Raw genomic sequence first — 14,095 nt, forward strand, 5'->3', positions numbered from 1 at the left:
TCTCATATATCACCTTTAGAATATAAGGTAGAAACCCCATCTAGGTGTTTCACGTCTCAATTAGATAAAAAAAATAAATCAATTAAATATAAAAAATAATATAGTCCAAGGTGCCTATGAAGAGGATCCTACTACATCAGAAATAAATTTTCCAATTTAATGGACTGTGAAGAAATAATAGATTTTAGTCTGGGATCACCGGCAAGAACAAAATTTTATAATGAATTTAATACAGAAAAATAGAAACCTTTTAAAACTTGGTTATTTGAAGAATTTTTAAAAAAAGAATTAATAATTTTACAAGATGAATTTTATTCTTACTTGTCAAAAGTTAACAAAGTTATATATTTTGTTCCATGGTTTTTTAATAAATATATAGTTAATTACTTAAATATATTAGAAATAGAATATACTCTTCAAAATAGAAATATACAAAAATCAATTTTTTCACCCCAACAAAGCTTTCAAATTTCTAGAGAAAATATAAGCTTAAAATTTTCTGCTTATAAAAAATTAGTTGACATACGTGTAACCATTGAACATATTAACCAAATAATACAACAAAATAATTTTACAAATTTATATTCTATAATTCTTGGAGAAAAAAATTCTTTTTTAGAAGAAAAGGTAGAAAACATATATAAATTAATTAAAAAATCTAAAATTGAGAAAACAAAACTAATTAAGGACAAAATAATTACAACTTTTCAACCTCCTCCAAAAATAAAAGATTTTAAATTTAAAAATGAAACTAAATTAGATCAAATTTTAGATTAATTAAAACAACCTAAAAATTTAAGTATGAATACTTCAAATAAAACTGAAGAGTCAGATAACTCAAAAGATAATACTAATTCTGAATCTAAATAAGATAAAGTTTATGAGATTAATAAAATGAAATATGAAGGTTAAGATATCAAATTTGCTAGGAGACCTGTCCAATCTAAATATTATAACAATAGGTCTACTCTTCAAGATATTTTATTGAAGAATATGAATTATTCAAGATAATAGTTACAATGGTAAAAACGTCTATGAATGGAATTTAGATGGTTTTACAGAAAGACAAATATATTTGTTAACCCAAAGAATGATTTTGTATGCTACTAGTGCAAAGTAATTAGGAAATACTGATTTAGCAGTTGCTCAAATGATAATAACAAGTTTTACTGGCAAATTAAAAGGCTGGTGGGATAACTATCTAAATGAGTTAGATAAAATTCTAATTTATAATGCCACCAAAATAGTTACCAATCAAATTAAGAATGAAGATGGTACTTCAACTTCTACACAAACAATAGTTCAAGATGTAGTTTATACACTTCTTTTGAGTATAATTGAACACTTTTATGGTAAATGGTCAAATAATTCTGATAATACTAGAACCTTACTGAATGACATGAAATGTAAAACTTTAACCTCATTTAGGTGGTATAAAGATACTTTTATGAGTAGAATATTAGAATTATATGATTGTCGTTCAAATTATTGGAAACAAAAATTTATTGATAGCCTTCCAACACTCTTTGGAAAGAGTTAGGAAAAAATTACGAGGAAATAATAATAAAGTTCGTTATGAAAACTATTCATATGGAAAACTCATATGAACTTTTACTTAGGAAAGTTTAGCCTTATGTAATGAAATAAAACTAAACCAACAAATTAAAAAAAACGTCTTACTGAAACACAACAATTATGCCACCAACAAATTAAAAAAAAAACGTCTTACTGAAACACAACAATTATGCCATTGTTGTCAACAATTTGGTAAGAAAACTATCCCTAAAAAATATAAAAAATATAGTGAAAATCAAAGACAATATAGAGATAAAAGAAGATCTTTTAGAAAAGAACAAGGGTGATAAAAAAGAAAAAAGATAATCCACCAACTTGTTATAAACGAGGTTTTTAAACCGCGCATTGCTGCGGAAGTTTAAGCAATAATTTTTGTTGAAATCATATTGCTATAAACAGAAAAAAAAAAAACAATGGTCATTTTAATGAAAAACAAACACTTAAAATGTTGATATTATGGTTAAAGAAACATAAGTGCATTGCTATTATAGGCATAGAAATAAAAGTATGTTGTTATTACAATATACTAATAAGAAAAAAAAATCACAATACAATGATGTAATATGAAGTATGAAAGTATAATGTCTCTCATGGCCCACTGAACCATAGAAAATTGATAAAAAGAATGATATAACTTCTTGCATTTAGACCTTGTTCTAAAGGTTTTCAAAAGTTGGATGGTTTTTATTACGCTTTATTAACTACAACGACCATAAATGAAGTGAAATTATTTTACCTTTTTATCACAATTAGATCAACAAAGAAATATTACCATTTCAATATATGAGACATTACAAAAAATTTCAAAAAAATGCGATAAAGTATGCAAAACATTCAACAATTCCATCGATGTATACATCATACAAATGCATATATTACAAATATGAAAAATATTATGATGAAGAACATAGTTGCAGACCAACCTAAGTCTATTTCTAAACCAACTTGATATGATCTGGTTATTCCATAACCTACCAGACACACAGTAAAAGTATAAATAATAATTCAGCCCCAAATTATAAGATCACGTTATAGCAAGAGGGATTATGTAAATGATTGCATTTATGCTTAGTTCAAATGAGTGCAATTCATTCATACTAACTGAACCAACCATGTCTTAGAATAGAGGTAACATGTCCCCCATGAAGATAATAAATAAACTCCGCAAGTAGTTCATTTGAGGCTGCAAATTGGAAAGAAAGGCATGAGTTGATAAGCAACAAAGGGTAATTTGGTAATTTAGTCAACAAACATCATATAAATTGTACTAAAAACCAAGGGTAGTCCTTTCTTTTGTAAATTTCTGTTTTTTCTGATGTCAGCAACACTCCCTGGTGCTTTTCTAATTTTTAGCACCTTTTGTTTTGTTGCATCTTCATTTTCCTGTATGTTCCTATGGTGATGGTTTGATGCTTCTGTGACTTTTTTCTCATCATCCATTTATATACTGAAAGTAGTGATACAGTCCATATGCCCTCATATGTATTTCATAAAACATTAGAAATTTGTTTATAGTATACATTATATATATATATATATATATATATATATATATATAATCAGGTCGAGCAAGAAGGATACCTTGACATATTTCATTATATTCCAACATCACCACACTTTGTTAATGTTTAGTCAAAAATAAATTAGTAGCTTTTACACCATTGTGTGATTTCCCTGATAACAGATAACGAAAGCACAAATGGATTATCCGCTTAAGAATAAAGGGCAGAGCATTCTTGCACATACACATACAAATCGAGTCAAAATTCAAATTAAAAGGCCGAAAAGGAAATCAAGAAATCTGAAACGGAGGCCCAGAAAATTATAATGGCGAATTATACCCTCTTTTGGTTTCAAGCTACAAAAGTAACAATCTGAATGCACATTAACACTATTATGAAAATTCAAGGGCTTGCCAACTGTATGATGAAACACCTAAGAGAAAAACTACAAAAAAGTGTATTTTAATGCCCTTTGAAACACTTCAACTAACTATAAGCTTAATTGGGATTTGGGAAGCAGTTCTGAGATCTTACATTTTCTTCTTTTAGGGTTAATATATATGACATACATATTGAGGTTTATTGTAACTGGTTTGGGCTAAAATTTGCAGTTTTTTTATTCGCTTAAATATGGCCTTTAACCTTCCATTTAGGTGATCTTTTTGAACACAGACCTAAAGATTTCCAGCTCATTATATATTGATATGTGTGTGAATAAATTCTAAAATCAAACCATTCTGCCCATCTACAAACCTGCAACCAAATTCGATAACATATGTAAGGTGCAAAGAGAAAAGGATTAAATTGTTCAGTGTGCCCTTCTGAAGAAACTAAAAAGCAGCAACATTTAACAATTCTTAAAAGACCGTTTTCATGATTATAAGCACGATCTAGAAATGAAAAATTACTCAAGATCCTCAAAATGTTTGAAGAGATGAAAGCGACACGTTAAAATAAACAGGAATATAGACACGTATGAGATTATCGTGTTTTTACCTCGGTGGGAAAGAAGAACCTAAGCGAGGAGGGAGTTCCAATATTCTTTCCTGGGAAAAAACTGTACGTGGTGGTGAATCCATCTATTGGAGGCAACGATGGACCGGTGGATTAGGGTTTGATATCAACCATTCTTCGTTCCTACACAAAAAGAAAAAAAAAGTGAGATCAGTGGCCGAAAAAGAGGAAAAGAAATGGTGGTAACTGATTTCTAGTTCTAGGGTTTTTTTTACGAGCGATAACTTCATGTTGGTGCGTGCGTGTGTAGAAAAGTAGTAACGGATGTGCTGGTGATGGAATAACAACAAAATTTGGTTGGGTCGACAGTGAAGGAAAGCAACGACGATGAGGCTAGGGTTTTGAGAGGAAGAGGTGAAATGATAAAGGAGAAAATATGAGCATGTAGTGACCTTTGAATCCCATAAAGAAAGGAAGCTGAGAGAGATATTAGGTGGGGGAAGAAGGAATACAGGAGAAACGTAAAAGAAAAGTGGCGACCACCATCCCTTTTCAATCCCATACCACATGATCGACCTGGCACGGGTCGTGTCGTGTCGGGTTCGTGCGGTGTCAAGATATTAAATGGGTTGAGAGTGTTTGACCCTAATCCAACCCATTTAATTATCGTGTCATGTCGTGTCAATCCGTTTATTTTTGTGTCGGGTTTCGGGTTAAGGTTTAAACCTTATAAATATGTTGTGTCATGTCAGGTTGAAACATTTTAAATGTTGAAAAGTAAGACTCATGGAGGAAAAAAAAACTGAGAAAGTGAAATGTTGGAGTTGGGAGGTGGAACGGAAAAAAAATTATACTTTCTCCGTCCCATATTTATTGTCCATTTTTGACTTTTGAAGTTTTTATTTTTCTACTTTGACCTTAAATAGTTTTATTTGTGTTATAAATTACTTGATAAACTTATAACAATGAAAAGACATTTAAAACACAATCCATTCATATATTTTGCATTAAGTGTTATATATCAAAAACAAAAATATTTAAGGTCAAATTTGAAGAATAAAGACTTCAACAGTCAAAATTGGACAATAAACATGGGACGGAGGTAGTGGTAAGTTTAAAAAGAAAAATGGAAAGAGTTAAGAGTTAGGATGCAAATGAGATAGGTAGTGAGGAGGAGTAAAATTAAGTACTTTGAATGTTTGAATTTTACTTTTAATTCTTAAATTTGGGCCACTACAAATGTATAATATTGAAAATATTTATAAAAATATGAAACATATATATATATATATATATATATATATATATATATATATATATATATATATATATATATATATATATATATATATATATATATATATATATATATATATTAAACGGGTCATCTTCGAGTCATATTCGAGTTGAAAGTCTTGACCCTAACCCTACCCGTTTAATGATCGTGTCGTGTCGTGTCAATCCATGTACATAAACGGGTCAAAATCTCTGACCCTAACCCGCTAACTTTGTGTCGGGTTCGTGCCGAGTTGTCATGTCGTGCCAGATTTTGCCAGGTCTATCACATGATCAACATTTTCCAATATCACACTCCAAGTTCACTGTTTGTTGAAAAGACCTTAAGAACAGTAGCTCAACATTTGATAAATTTATAATGTGGTAGACTTCTTCATTTTGCCAATAAATGCAAAATAAAAAAAAATATTAATAATCTAAATCTAGAAGATAGTATGAAAAGTTAAAAGAAAATTTTTAATTTTTTTTTTGGAACGGTAAATACCAAGCGGAAGCCCTTCCGCCAATTTACAGCGGAAGTCCGGAATCGAGCTCCTTTACAGGACAAACCCTCACCCTTTTTAATGGGATTCCAAGGGAAAATTCCCCATGAGTGGCCACCAATGGGAGTCGAACTCCCCACCTTGCCCCTCAATGGTTATAAACCCAACACCTCTTTCCCAGCTGGGTTGGGCTTCATTGGTAGAAAATTTTTAAATACTTCGAAAGAATCGTCATCTATGAAATAAATAATATAAATTCTGATGAAGAAATTTATACCACTTCAAATAGTTCTAATGAAGAAGAAATAATTGTTTTTGTCTAGATAAAAATAATTGTTCATGTAATTATGAAATATATAAAATTCAATCATAATTTCAGGATACTTTACAAATAAACATCTTAGATAAAGATATTTTATCTATTTTAAAAAATATTAATAATTCTGAATTAAAATCACAAATAATTGTTCAAATAATAAATAATCAACAAACCACTCAAGTTAGTGAACCAAATTTATTCTATGAAAAAAATAGATCAAAGATTAAAATTGAAAAACAATACTTCTTTAAATACTATAATTACGGACTATACTCAAGAAATCAATAATTTAAAACAAGAAAGTATTTCATTAAAAAATAATCAAAATAAATTAGAAAATAGAGTCATCACTCTTGAAAATGAATCCAATAATGATTCAACTAAGGAGTTTAGTGAACTCTTACGTGCTATAGAATTAGGTATTGTTTGTTTTTTCTGATGCAAAATGTCTGCAGTCTGCGGACTACATCTGTAGACCTCTACAGTAGAAGAGGTGGACCAAATGTCTGCAGTTTAAAAAAAGAAGACTGTTTGTTTTTTTAACATCTGCGGGCTACTAAAATAAACTGATTTTTTTTAAACTTCAAAGTGATTTTTTAATATTTTTATGACTTTGTTATAAATAATTAACGAATCTAAATCAACTTTTATGTATTATTGTATAAAAAATAAAAATAAAAATGGTATGAATTAACGTATATATTTGATAAAAACCAACAACTTTGGTTGCAAAGTTATAACTAAACATTATAATTAGTGATCAAAGAATTTGATACATAAATGGATGGAAATAAACTTCGATTTTTTCAATTAAATCCATTAAAAACGTACCATAAATATTTTCTCGAGAAATTGACGATACTATATTAAATAATGTTTTACAAAATTTGACAAAAAAATATGAGAATATATTATGATTTTTTTTTTCATATTTACATAAACAACTTCAACGACTATTATTGTAATAAATCTTTATTTATAAATTTGTCAAAAATATAATGTTTGTATCGTCAAACGTTTTTTTTTTAAGTTTTGAAATTTTTTTCAAATTGTTTATCATTAATAAAGTTGGAAAAAATATAAATTAAAAAAAAACTTAAAAAAATAAAGATATATATGTTTTTTTAGGCTAGAAGATGTCTGAAGATGTGTGAAGATGTTAGAAAACTCTGGTCCACATCTGCGTCAAGAAGAGGGCGCGCAGACATTTTTAGGTCTGCAGTATTCGAAAAAACAAACAGTCTGCGAAGGCTAATGTCTGCGCGTGGTCTGCGCGGCACAGACAGAAGAGGCCACGCAGATCTGCAGACAAAAAACAAACACTACCGTAGTCAAATCGCAAAAATGGTACACTAAAATCAAACTAATAATCGGAGATTATTATAAAAAAGAGATCATTGCTCTTATTGATAATTGAGCATATATAAATTGTATCAAAGAAGGATTAATTCATGTCAAATATTTTGAAAAAAAGTACCCATGTGATTTGTATTGTCAGTGGAGAAAAATTAGATATCAATTATAAATTGTCTAATACAAAGATTTGTATTAATAAAGTTTGTATTCCACCAATCTTCACAATAATTAAAAATATGTCCCACAATGAAATTATTTTGGGCACTCACTTTTTACAAATTTTTTTACCTCTAGGAGTAAATGAAAAAGAAATCCCAAGAAATTTTCAAAATTATGAAGTATTCTTTGAATTTGTTACAAAACCTTTTACTCGTTAGATAGATCTTATAGGTTTAAAAACAAATCAAATAAATTTTCTAAAAGAAGAGAGTTTAATAATAAATATAGATGAAAAATTACAAAATCCGAAATTATAAAAAAAATTAAGATCTTGCAAAATCGGCTTACTTTAAAAATATGTTCCGATCATCCTAATGCTTTTTGGGAAAGAAAAAAAAACATATAATTCCTCTTCAATATGAATATAAATTTAATTAAAAGGATATACCAACCAAGGTCCGTCATTGTCAAATGAATCATAATTATTTAGATATTTGTAAAAAAGAAATATCTTCTTTATTAAGCAAATATTTAATTAGACCTTCTAAATCGGCTTGGTCTTGTAATGCTTTTTATGTTAATAAACATTTAGAATAAGAAAGAGGTACACCCTGATTGGTAATTAATTACAAACCTTCAAATAAAGTCTTAAAATGGATTCCTTATCCGATACCAAATAAAAAATATCTATTGGATAGATTAAACAATGCAATTATATTTTCAAATTTTGATTTAAAATCAGGATATTAACAAATTCAGATTGATGAAAATGACAAATATAAAATTTCTTTTAATGTCCCTTTTGACCAAAAAGGACATTAAAAAGCAGTTTTATATTTGTTTTTCAAATCAAATGAGACATTAAAAGCAATTTTATATTTGTTTTCCAAACCAAAAATTTGATTTTAAAGCAAGATATTTGCTTCTCAAACAAATGTTATTCCATTCATATTGACCAAAAGGGATGTTAAAAGCAGTTTTATATTTGTCATTTTTATCAATCTGAATTTGCCAATATCCTGATTTTAACGCAAAATTTGAAAATATAATTGCATTGTTTAATCTATCCATAGATCTTTCTTATTAGGTATTGGATAACGAATCTGTTTTAAGACTTTATTTAAAGATTTATAATTAATTACCAATCTGAGAGTACATATTTCTTGTTCTCAATGTTTATTAACATAAAAAACATTACAAGATCAAGCCGATTTAGAAGGTGTAATTAAATTTTTGCTTAATAAAGAAGATATTTATTTTTTTACAAATATCTAAATAATTATGATTCATTTGACAAGGAGAGACCTTGGTTGAAATATCATTTTCATTAAAGTTATCTTCATATTGAAAGAAATTATATGTTTCTTTCTTTCCCAAAAAACATTAGGATGATCGGAACATATTTTTAAAGTAAATTGATTTTGTAAGATCTTAATTTTTTCTTGTAATTTTATATTTTGTAATTTTTCTTCTATATTCATTATTAAAATCTCTTCTTTTAGAAAATTTATTTGATTTTTTTTAAAATCTATAAGATCTATCCAACGAGTAAAAGGTTTCGTAACAAATTCAAAGAATACTTCATAATTTTGAAAATTTCCTAGGATTTCTTTTTTATTTACTCCTAGAGGTAAAAAATTTTGTAAAAAATGAGTGCCCAAAATAATTTCATTGTGGGACATATTCTTAATTATTGTGAAGCTTAGTGGAGTACAAATTTTATTAATACAAATCTTTGTATTAGACAATTTGTAATTCATATCTAATTTTTCTCCACTGACAATACGAATCATATGGGTACCTTTTTTTTTCTAAATATTTGACATGAATTAATCCTTCTTGGATACAATTTATATATTGCTCCACTATCTATAAGAGCAATGAATTCTTTTTTATAATAATCTCCAATTATTATTTTGATTTTAGTGTGCCATTTTTGTGATGTGTCTAATTCCATAGCATGTAAGAGTTCACTAGACTCCTTAGTTGAATCATTATTGGATTCATTTTCAAGAGTGATGACCTATTTTCTAATTTATTTTGATTATTTTTTAATGAAATAATTTCTTGTTTTAAATTAGTGATTTCTTGAATATAGTCTGTAATTGTAGTATTTAATGAAGTATTGTTTTTCAATTTTAATTTTTGATCTATTTCTTTCATGGAATAAATTCGTTCAGTAACCTGAGTATTTTGTTGATTATTTATTATTTGATCAATTATCTGTGATCTTAGTTTAAAATTATTAATATTTTTTAAGATAGATAAAATATCTTTATCTAAGACGTTTATTTGTAAATTATCATAAAACTGTGATTGAATTTTATATATTTCATGATTACATGAAAAATTATTTTTATCTAGACAAAACAATTATTTTCTTCTTAATTAGAACTACTTGAAGTGGTATAAATTTCTTCATCAAAATTTATATTATTTATTTCATTATCAGATGACGATTTTTCCGAAGTATTTAAAAGAATTTCTTTTAATTTTTCTTTCATACTAACTTCTAGATTTAGATTATTAATCTTTTTCTTTATTTTGCATTTATTGGCAAAATGACCAACTCTACCATATTTATAAAAAATTGGTGGATTATTTTTTTTCTCTTTATCACACTGTTCTTTTCTAAAAGATCTTCTTTTAACTCTATGTTGTATTTGATTTTCACTATATTTTTTTAGGAATATACTCCTTTCTAGTTTTCTTCCTATTTTTAGAAGTATCTATACCAAATTGTTCACAAAAATGACATAATTGTTGTCTTTCAGTACAACGTTTTTTAATTTGTTGGTTTAATTTTATTCCATTACATAAGGCTAAACCTTCCTGTGTACAAATTCCTATGAGTTTTCCATATGAATAGTTTTCATAAGGAACTTGATTATTATTTACTCGTAATTTTTTCCTAACTCTTTCATACCATAACACAGAGAAGGCCCATAGATACCATATAACTTATGCTAAAATACAGTCATAGGATAGTTTACAACAACAGATAATCAAACTGAAACATTGAAAACCGAGTCAATGACAAATAGCCCTAAAAACACCAAACCACGGCTAACAAAACGAGCAACACCACGACTAATGATTAAATGTTTTAATTTAAATTACCTATTACTGACCTATACTTTTGTATTTCAAATAATTATATGGTACCTAGGTTTCTAACAAAAACAAATAAATCCATAATTCCATGAAATTTTTTGACACTTAAAAGTAATTAGCCTATCATTAGGCTAAACAATAACAAGATAAAAATAAAGAAGACTTACAAAAGTGAAAAAGAACATGATAGGAAGAAGGCACCATAATACTTCAAAGCTTCTTTTATAACTTAAATATTTTACAGGAGAGTGGAGAGTGAGAAAGAGTGTAAGGTGGAATCTGTCTGAATCGTAAACATATAAGCCTTTTTACAAACTACTAGAGTACAATAGTTGAGCGCATTGACGAGTTCTTTTTGACAGCTGGATTCATTTTCTGTCTTCATTCTTCTTCATTGTTGTTTCTTTATAAAAACAAATAGTAGATATTAATAGGTGTGGAAATTTTCAATGTGGAGACTTTATGCTTTTGGCTTTTCCTTTTGTAGTTTTTGCATCATTATGTCTTCAAGTGTGGAGATGGCATATTCCATAGTAAATTCTTCAATAATGTCGTCATTGTCATCTATTAGCTGAGATTCTCCTGCCAGGTAATTGTCATCATTTCTTTGGGAAAGCATTGAGCTGTCTGATTTTTGTTTAAATTTTTTGTGTAGGTCTTCCTTCATCTGACAAAGATATTCTTTAATTATATCATCTTTGGATGGGGAGGAATTTCCTTGAGATTTCATTTTGTTAATGACTTTTTCATAAGGACCGGAAGTTGTTGAATGCTCCTTATGAATCATGATTTGCTTATGGGATTTGTATTTTAAGATTGCCTGATTGATATTATCAATTGTTTGTTTTGCATTAATTTCACTTAAGTTGGGATCTTTATGCAACATTTTTGGCCAAAATCTTGTAAGGTATTTGCTTTGTATTAATGGGAATTGAGTGGGACTATAATCCACTTCTAGAATCCATTTCCAGATCCAAGGAATCAAAAATTCTATGAAAAAAATATAGGGTATTTATTACCTCTTGGACTCCATTAGAATGGGCAATGCCATCCTTGTATTTAGGAGCTACATCTAACCATTCAACATATAAAGATTTGAATGGATCAAGGAGAATTTGAACACTTGGACCATATGATGCCCACCATTTGTAAATCAATTTGGTAACCTTTGTTTATAAACTTGGTCGCAAACTTTGAAAAACCAAGAATGTTTCTTTTTTGGATTTTCATAGAGAAAAGTTTTATAAAAGTTGTCGATAGAATCCCAAAAATTATATTTTATCAAAATCTTTTGTGTAGGGCGGAGAAATTCTCTTTCCCTAAGGGTGCTTAAACCCCATTCTTCTGCATATATTATCTTTTTGAAAATTGCTTTGCTGAAGTTATAAACTTTCTTATCTCCAGTGGAGTAATGTGAAATTTCACAAGTACCAGTAGAAGTATATTCTCATAATAATTCCTCGATTTATAGGAACATGCTGCATATGATGCAGTATCCAGATATTTGGAGAATAAATCCCATGGATCATTATTGTTCTCAAAATATAACATGATATCCTTATCTTCAAGGAGAATAATTGAATCCTTATGAGGAGTCAAAATGTAATTCGAGGAATCATCATTATCTTCCTCTGAACTATTTTCGAGTAAGATGGATTATTATCCTTTTGTATTTTTAAACATTCTTGGAAAGCCGAATATAATGGATCTCCAGGTTTGGGAATATTAGATGATGATGGTTGGGAAGCAATGTTCTATGCTATTAGTAGATTTCTCCCATGGTGTATAAGGGGATATCCCCTTCCTCTGCCACCTCTATTAAGGTAGCCACCTCGTCATTGATTACTGGGAATCATCTTGCAAAACAAATTTAGAAGTAATACGAGTTTATTCTCAATAATTTGAAGACGAATTCTTAGACCTTTTAGTATTCTTCTCGCTATAGCTATTCTTTGAGTATGACTCAAACGATTTAAAGCATTTATTGTTGGTAATGAATTAATTACATTTTATAACTGAATTTATGTTATTGTAATTGAGTTTCTTGTGATAACAATATCATTGGATAACTGTCTTAAATGTTCATTGCTCATTTAAGAATTCTCTTGCTAAAAAGTATGGAAGACTATTATCTTCACCTTTTCGATATATAATTGTAAAATCGAATAGAGCTAAATCAACATGCCATCTAGCAAGCATTTTCTTAGAAACATCATGTTTGAAACCTTTATTAAACATAAATATAGCTGATTGGCAATCAGTAATTATAGTAAATTGTTGATATATATATATATATATATATATATATATATATATATATATATATAAGAAATTTGTCTTTATAAAAAAATTCAATAAAATAATTTTAAAATTTTAAGCTGAAAGAACAATTAATCAATGCATATACTTCTTTACCTCTCACATGAATTTTGACCCATTGTAACACCTACTTTCTGGGTATGTTTTATATCAATTTAATTAATTTCAAGTGATTTGGAAAGGAGGATTTTTTTTATGAATCAACTTCGTGACACTACCAAATTTTGGTCACGACCGAAAGATAAACCCTTAGATATGACGTGACCTTGTATAGGTCACGGTGAGAGGATGTTATTTGTAAAACAACCCTAGTTTTGGGATTTTAATGCTAATTAAAGGAGCTAACATTTAGGGTTTCCCCTTTCATCAGTCCGCTACCCCAGATACTCATGCCTATGAAACCCTAGCCCCATTTCTCCCATTTTAGAGACTTGATACCTTGGAGAGTGACATTTGTGGAAGTTGATTGCTATTTGGTTCCAAGTGAAGCAAGCTCCTGATATTTCCTGCCTTCTAGTCATCTTCTTAAGATCTGTTAGTCATCAAGTTCCCACATTTAAGGCTGTTGCATGCTAGATCTTGGTTTTTGAAATTGTATGGTCCCTTTTGTCATGATTCAGATGGAGTATGGAAAACTTCGGGTCTAAAGGTGGGTTTTCTTGATCTTTTGGACCCATTGTGGTGTTTTGATTGCAAGTTTATCTTTCCATTTAAACCATCCATGAAGATTGTGGTATTTTGGACTCATTTTAGACATAGGTTTAGAGTTGGTTGTGTTTAGTGATGGGTTTTGAGCACTATAACAATCCTATGTTGCACATATAACCCTAGATGCTTTGGATCTAAGTTTTCTCAAGTTATACATGCAATTTCATTTTTATCCGAAACATATACCTTAGATAGCATGCAATTGGAGATATACAACACAAAAATAGTTAGATGAATACCTCTTTGTTGTAGCTTGTAATCAGTGGACTTTCAAAAGCTTAGTACCTCAAGTGTGATACCTCTAATAAGTT

General features: G+C 28.6%; 1 long non-coding RNA gene across 2 annotated transcripts; it reads right to left on the minus strand.

Moving 5' to 3' along the window:
• Positions 1-2,387: 2,387 nt before the first annotated feature.
• Positions 2,388-4,558, minus strand: LOC145138647 (uncharacterized). 2 transcript variants are annotated; one of them, XR_013721641.1, is made up of 4 exons: positions 4,307-4,558; positions 4,074-4,214; positions 2,687-3,249; positions 2,388-2,546 (listed from the first exon to the last, which is right to left on the minus strand). It is a non-coding gene; the product is annotated as an uncharacterized LOC145138647 (long non-coding RNA). The 2 variants fall into 2 exon arrangements; XR_013721640.1 differs by having other exon boundaries at positions 2,388-3,249; positions 4,307-4,556.
• Positions 4,559-14,095: the final 9,537 nt, after the last annotated feature.

This window comes from Lactuca virosa, chromosome 9 (assembly GCF_052849685.1).
Source record: "Lactuca virosa cultivar CGN04683 chromosome 9, Lactuca_virosa_CGN04683_v6, whole genome shotgun sequence".
NCBI lineage: Eukaryota > Viridiplantae > Streptophyta > Magnoliopsida > Asterales > Asteraceae > Lactuca > Lactuca virosa.